Here is a 6,528-nt window from a genome sequence, read left to right on the forward strand (position 1 = left end):
CCCCAGCAATGGAATTTCTGGGTGTGTGAATACAGGGTATTCAGGACATCCGACCAACTCCTGCCCAGGAAACACCAGGAGGTGTGTCCAGAAAGAAGGGTCATAGCCACCAAACAGGAAACATGGAGTCCTCCCCCGGGGCCACCTTTCTTAGATGTGAATCCAGAATCACTGCATTACAGGTGGGGAAACTGAGGCAAGGAGAGGGGAAAGAGGCTGCCCCAAACACCATGGAGCCTCTGAGGGAAGGTCAGAGGAGAGGCCTGGTGTGGCCAGGGAAGGGAGAGAAGAAGGGTGAAGGGAAGATGGGAGGTCTCCTGGTCTCAGACCTGGCAGCCTAGAGGCCAGAGGCAGAAGAATCCCACTGTGTCTCTTCTGTCTCAGCCAACAGCCGTGTTCCTGGCGCTCGGGGAGGGGACACCGAGGTGGCCCCCCACTCCCCTGGTTCAGAAACAGCAGCGAAGAAGTAGCTGCTCCTCCCTCCAGAGTGTCCAGAGCCCTCCAGGAATTCGTTACTTTCTCCCTATAGAAAAGGTTCCAACAAGACAGGTTTGCAAATATGAAGAAGGTTGGGGATCTCTGAGGCCCAGTCACGAAACCGAACCTCTCCCGAGTGCCAAGTTACTTGGCCAGCAGATGGCAGCAAGGCCACAGGGTTGTAACGACGCAGCTGCACTCCGGGGAGTCACTGACGGCACCAAAGCCCCGTAGATTGGGAATTAGGGACGTGTTTTGTTTTGCTCAGAACCAGGTTTACTTCTTGGGGTGCCTGTGAGTGGAAGGAGGGCAACGGGGGATTTGTTCCTCCCCTGCCGAGGACAGATGTCCTCATTCAGGCGTTGCCAGGGAGCGCCTCAGGGTAGATAGGGCCTTCGGGATGCCCCAGACACACCCTCCCGACTGCATGGTGCCAGGCTGTGAGTGGCAGCACCGCCACATGGGGCAGAACTTTGAGACACTCTGGCCTTGGCAGTGAGAGCCTGGAGGCTGGGTGGCACCCCCTGGCGGGGGGTAGAGCAGGGTAGGGGGTACAAACCTGCCGGCTCAGGACTGAGGTCACCCTGTGGGACTGAGGCCACAGTCTTCCCAGAAGTCTCTGTGTCTCTGGGGCAGCTTATATCCAGAGTGCTGGTTCCAGAACATCAGATGTGTGTCCCCGGGGGGCCAAGGTGGCCACAGCAACTTTCTCCACACGCTATTGGACTTGCACAGGTCACTTGGGCAAGGGCTAAGAGTTTCTGAAATCTGTGTCCCCTTCCTGACCACCCTGTTACAGCAAGGAGAAAGCTGAGGCCCGTGAAGGGCAGAGCTTGCCCAATATCCCACCAGGCTTCTTTCTTCATTATTTAAGACCTTGTGAAGGCTTTTTGCTCCAAACATTTCAAGGAGGCATGGAAGCCATGGGGTCATTCAGGAGGAATCGAGGGTCTCAGCTGTCTGTGGTTCTGGCCAGTAGAATGTGCAGTGGAAACGGTCACTCAAATGGGATCTCGTACCTCCAGCAGGTGGAAGACATTTCCCTGGAGTGTCCACTTCCTGCTCCCTGCACCCCCAACTGCCCTCCAGAGCCTCACCCATGCCCTGCTCCAACCTCGGGCCCCAGGGTCCAGTCACAGGCTGGGTGGGTCTTGGAGAAACCTGCTGGATACGTGGAATCCTGCCCTCACCCTCTGCAGCTCAGCTCCCAGCATCCAGGGAGTAAGATACGCAGCCCCCAGGCTGAAGGCAGAGCGGCACGGTGGAGGACACGACCCTGGGACCCGGGGTTGAAATCCTGGCACTTTCACCGACCAGCCCTGTAATCAGGGTCTCTCTGCAAAATTGAGTCCCTCTGTCAGAGACTGGAGGGTTAGGAGCTCCGTGCTTACTAATGGTCTCAGCTGCATCTGACTTATCACTGCCTTAAAAACCACCACACCTGAGCTGCATCCACTCACATTAGCCTTAATCCTCTCACCGCACTTACAAGGTAAGGTTGTTATCTCCGCTGCAAGGATGAGACATACTGAATACCAGCAGTGGTAAAGAACCCACCTGCCAGTGCAGAAGTGGGTTCGATCCCTGGCGCGGGAAGATCCCCTGGAGAAGGACATGGCAACCCACTCCAGTATTCTTGCCTGGGAAATCCCATGGACACAGGAGCCTGGAGGGTTACAGTCCGTGGGGTCGCAAAAGAGTCGGACACAACTCAGCGATTGACAACAACACTGAATCCCAGAGAGACTGGCCAAGCAGCAGTGGAGACGTGGCAGCAGTGGGATGTGAGCCCAGATCTATGGAATCCTGAAGCTGAGGCAGGGCTCAGACAGCTGTATTCTGCATTGCTCTAGGTCAATTATTGAGCACAAATTATTGAAGGATTTTTTTTTTTTTTTTTTACCTTTAAAAGTCCGCCGCTCACAATGGACACCAACAAAATCGAGGTTCGACTCTCTCCACTGCTGCGCGGGACAGCCCAACACACGTGTCTCTATTGAAGGATTTTTATGTGGCTATTACAGAGTGTGACCTTTTGAACTCATACTCTGTAAAGTCTACCTGTCAAAAAAAAAAAAAAAATCCCAATTTTTTTTTCCCACTGAAGAGCCCCCAACCTGAGTTCCCAGCCCTGACTATGCCATCCAACCTCAAACCTCTGGACATGTCAGTCTTACGATTTGATGGGATTATAAAGGCTACTGTCCTTATGCCTCTATACTGGATGTTTGAACCCTAAATTTGTTGTAACATGTTGCAAGTAACAGAAAAGCCCATTCAAAGTAGCTTAAACGGTAACATCCAGAGGCCCTCCACCTTCAGGCCAGGTGTGACCCAGCAGCTCAGTGATGTCATAAGGAGCTGTTTTTCTCTCTGTCTTCTGTGGTGCTGACCTCATCCTTAGGGGCCTACCTCACATCCCAAGATGTTTTCTTTGTCTCTTCCTTGTTTATTTCCAGGAGGAGGGCAAGTGCCTAGTATTCCCACTGAAAGTTCAGAGATGCATTCTAAGTGGGGCAGCTTAATCACATGCACACCCTGAATCAATCACCAGTCGTGGTGGAGAGATGACAGGTTCTCTCGACATGGACCGAGTTGAGTTTTACTCTCCCAGAACCATGCAGATCCTCTAAGGGGAACTGGGCCTGACTGGCAGGAAGAAGGGGTAGGGGAAATGGATGCTGGAGAAGCCAGGTGTCAAATGACCCTTCAAGTCTCCTACAATTTCCCTGCCAAGTGGTCTTCCAGACTCAGTTCAACGTCTCCCAGGCCTCCTCCACCACGCCACACTCCAGCTTTTGTCAAGGGGACCTGTCTTGGATTTGAGACCTTTCTTGTTGACATGTCTCCTCCTGGGAATCCAACCTTTGGTTCTGTCTCTGTCCTCTGAGTCCACAAAAACAGTCTGGTCCTCTTGTTCGTGGCAGCCTTTCAGAGACAGAGCAGGGAATCAAAGTCACCCTGTCAGCCCTCTCCTCAAGGTAAAACTTCCCAGTTCCCCATCGTTCTACACAGGACTCAACTGTGTAACTTGGGCATGCTTACTAACTTCTCCAGGCCTCATCAGCCTCACTGATTAGGGCTGGGGACAACCGGAGCCTCTCAGGCTGATGGGGAGCCGTGGGATGGGGGTCTGCAAAGTCCCTGAAGAAATATTCTACACATCTAAAGCCTTGGTTTTACTGGAGGTATTTTTCCCTCCAATGGAAATCTAAAACATTTTAATTTTAAAAACATTATGTGAACAACTCCACAATATAAGGAGAAGCAACCCAATTAAAAATTGTACAAAGGATTTGCAGAGACATTTCTCCAAAGAAGATATATAAACAGACACGAAGAGATATTCAATGTCATTAGCTCTTAGGGAAATACAAATGAAAACCATAATGAAATATCACTTCACACCACTAGGATGGCTATAAGAAGAGAGACAATAATAATTGTTGGCAAGATGTGGGATACCACAGACTGCTGGTGAGAGTGTAAACCAGTACAGGCTCTTTGATAAATCGTCACAAAATTAAACAGAGTTGCCATATGACCCAGAAATTCCATTCCTAAGTATAGGCCCAAGGTAACTGAAAACATATGTCCACATAGAAAACTAGTATGTAAATATTCATAGTAGCATGATTCACAAAAGCAAAAATGTGGAAACAATCCAAATGTCTATAAACTGATGAATGGATCAACAAATGTGGTTTATCCATATGATGAAATCTTAGTCATAAAAAGGAATTAATCTACAACATGGATGAACCTTGAAACCATGATGCTAAGTAAACAAAGCCAGATACAAAAGACCACATATTTTATGATTTCAATTACATGAAATGTTCCAGTAAAGGAAACCCATAAAGACAGAAGGAAGATTATTGGCTGCCAGGGGCAAAGGGGAAGGGAAAACAGGGAGTGACTGCTAACTGGCACATGGTTTATTTTTAGGAGGATGAAAATGTTATAAGTTGTACACTTTGAAAGGGCACATTTTATGATATGTGAATTTCATCTCAATAAAAAGAGCTCCATTCATCTTTAAAAAATAACAGTTGCAGATATGGAATAAAACATAGACTCCATATGAGTATTTTAACAATATTTTTGTTGTTTTCCCACTACAATATTGTAATGTAATTAGCCTCCAATCAAAATGAATAATTTTAAAAAATAAAAATATTTTTGTGGTTTTTGTAAAACAAAGATGTTTATTGTAAAAAATAAAAAAAATTCAAATAATAAAGTTGAAAAAAAAACCAACAAACCTCAGAATCCTTTGCCAGCTCCATAAGAGAAAAGCACAGTGGTAATCATTACTAACATTTTAGCAAACATCCTTTCAGGCACCTTGCTAGTGATGTTGTCATGGATACTGACCAGTGTACACTTTTCTGTAAAAGGAACCGAACCTTAGTGGGAGCTGTGTTGGTCTGTGCAAGCCCCCTCTCTGCCTTTTTTCCCTCCCATACCATTTCCTGCCCTCTCAACCATCATTCATTTTTACCTGGGCCTTGGAGGTGTTATAAAATGTTTATCAGTTTCAAGGATGTATTCTGATGTATTTTCCACGCATACACATGGCTAGAGAGAAGTGGGCGGGGGGGTTGTTACAGATCTCATTCTATTTCTTTCCTCTCTGGCCAAGCACGTGTGTTTAAGACCGATCCATCCAGTTGCTATGTGCTCGTCAGGTGTGCTGCTCTGTCTCAGGATTTCTCAGCCTCGGCACTGACATTTGGGGCTGGACCATTCTTCCTTGGGGGGGCTGCCCTATGCACTGTGGGGTGATCAGCAGTATCCAGTAGGTGCTGGTTGCGCCTTCTCCTCAGCTGTGTCACTCAAAACTGTCTCCAGACATTGACAATTGTCCTGGGGGTCCAGGGGCAAAATCTCCCCAGCTGAGAATCCTTGCTTCTTGTCAACTTGTTGTACCAGAAATGGAATACGTGCTGCAGCTAGACACCCAGAAAAAAGAGGCCTGGCTGTAACAAAATTCCATTCCGGATGCTCTGAGTGTCAGAGAAGCTTGCTGCCATCAAGCTGAGCCACACTGGGTGGAAATGTGTGGGGTACGAGGAACTGGTCTTTGAGCTATGCATAAAATCCTTCAAGGGTAAAATCATTTATTCCCTCAGCCAGCATTTACTGAGCAGCTACTATATGCCAGATACTCGTCTTAGTGCTGGGTAAACAATCAGCTTTCAAGGAGCTTACCCTCAAAGTGGGAAATAAAATAAACAATAAGCCACTGTTGCTACTCAACAGCAAGTGCTATGAAGAAAGTTGTGTTTTAATAAGAAAGCAGAGATGGGGGCGTAGGAAGGCCTGGGGAGGAAGTCCTCCTGAGGACTTGAAAGTGAGATAGGATGCCAGTGTGAAGGTTAGGTGCCGGGGTCCAAGCCTCGGCTGATCCAGGGTATTCGAAGCGGGGACGGCGTCGGCGAGGATCAGGATACAATAGCTTCAATTAGATATTAATTAAAGATATAAAGAGTAATAGAATAAGGATAGCTCAGTAGGAAAATTCAGTGGAGAAAAGAGGCTGAGTAGCTTGGTTTACGCGGGAGACCAATAAAACTTCAAGACAAGAAGTTTGCACCACTTACGTAGGCCGCAGGCGTCCTTCCGTTCTCCCGAAGGAGAGGAGACACTGAGGCCTCCCCGGTTGGATCTTAGAAGCCCAGGCATAATTAGTAAGCATGGCGGGTTCCGCGCTCCAGATGGAGACTCAGCCAGAGTGAGAGAAAGCGCGACATGGGGAGACCAGTATTTCGAGAAACTGATCCCAATTCTTTATTTTCCGTGGTCTACTTTTATACACTGAGATGTTATGCAAAAGTCACACGGGGTCAGCAGTCCTGACTTTTATCAAAGTCAGGTGCTTCATACAAATGTATACAGAGGTCTTAGGGGTGTTACATCATCTTCTGGCCAGGGGGCCTGCTGACAATTTATGACCCTCTCCTTGTGACAGCAGTCAGTCAACCAGGACACTTATTTCTCCAGGGGTGATTATTCTTAAAACAGACGCCACCCAAATAAAGTTACATT

General features: G+C 47.9%; 1 long non-coding RNA gene across 1 annotated transcript; it reads right to left on the reverse strand.

Annotated features, from left to right (window-relative positions):
* Positions 1-94: 94 nt before the first annotated feature.
* On the reverse strand, positions 95-4,610 carry LOC133235772 (uncharacterized). Its single transcript, XR_009732638.1, has 3 exons — positions 2,655-4,610; positions 2,381-2,538; positions 95-523 (listed from the first exon to the last, which is right to left on the reverse strand). It is a non-coding gene; the product is annotated as an uncharacterized LOC133235772 (long non-coding RNA).
* Positions 4,611-6,528: the final 1,918 nt, after the last annotated feature.

This window comes from Bos javanicus, chromosome 22 (assembly GCF_032452875.1).
Source record: "Bos javanicus breed banteng chromosome 22, ARS-OSU_banteng_1.0, whole genome shotgun sequence".
In the NCBI taxonomy this organism is placed as follows: domain Eukaryota; kingdom Metazoa; phylum Chordata; class Mammalia; order Artiodactyla; family Bovidae; genus Bos; species Bos javanicus.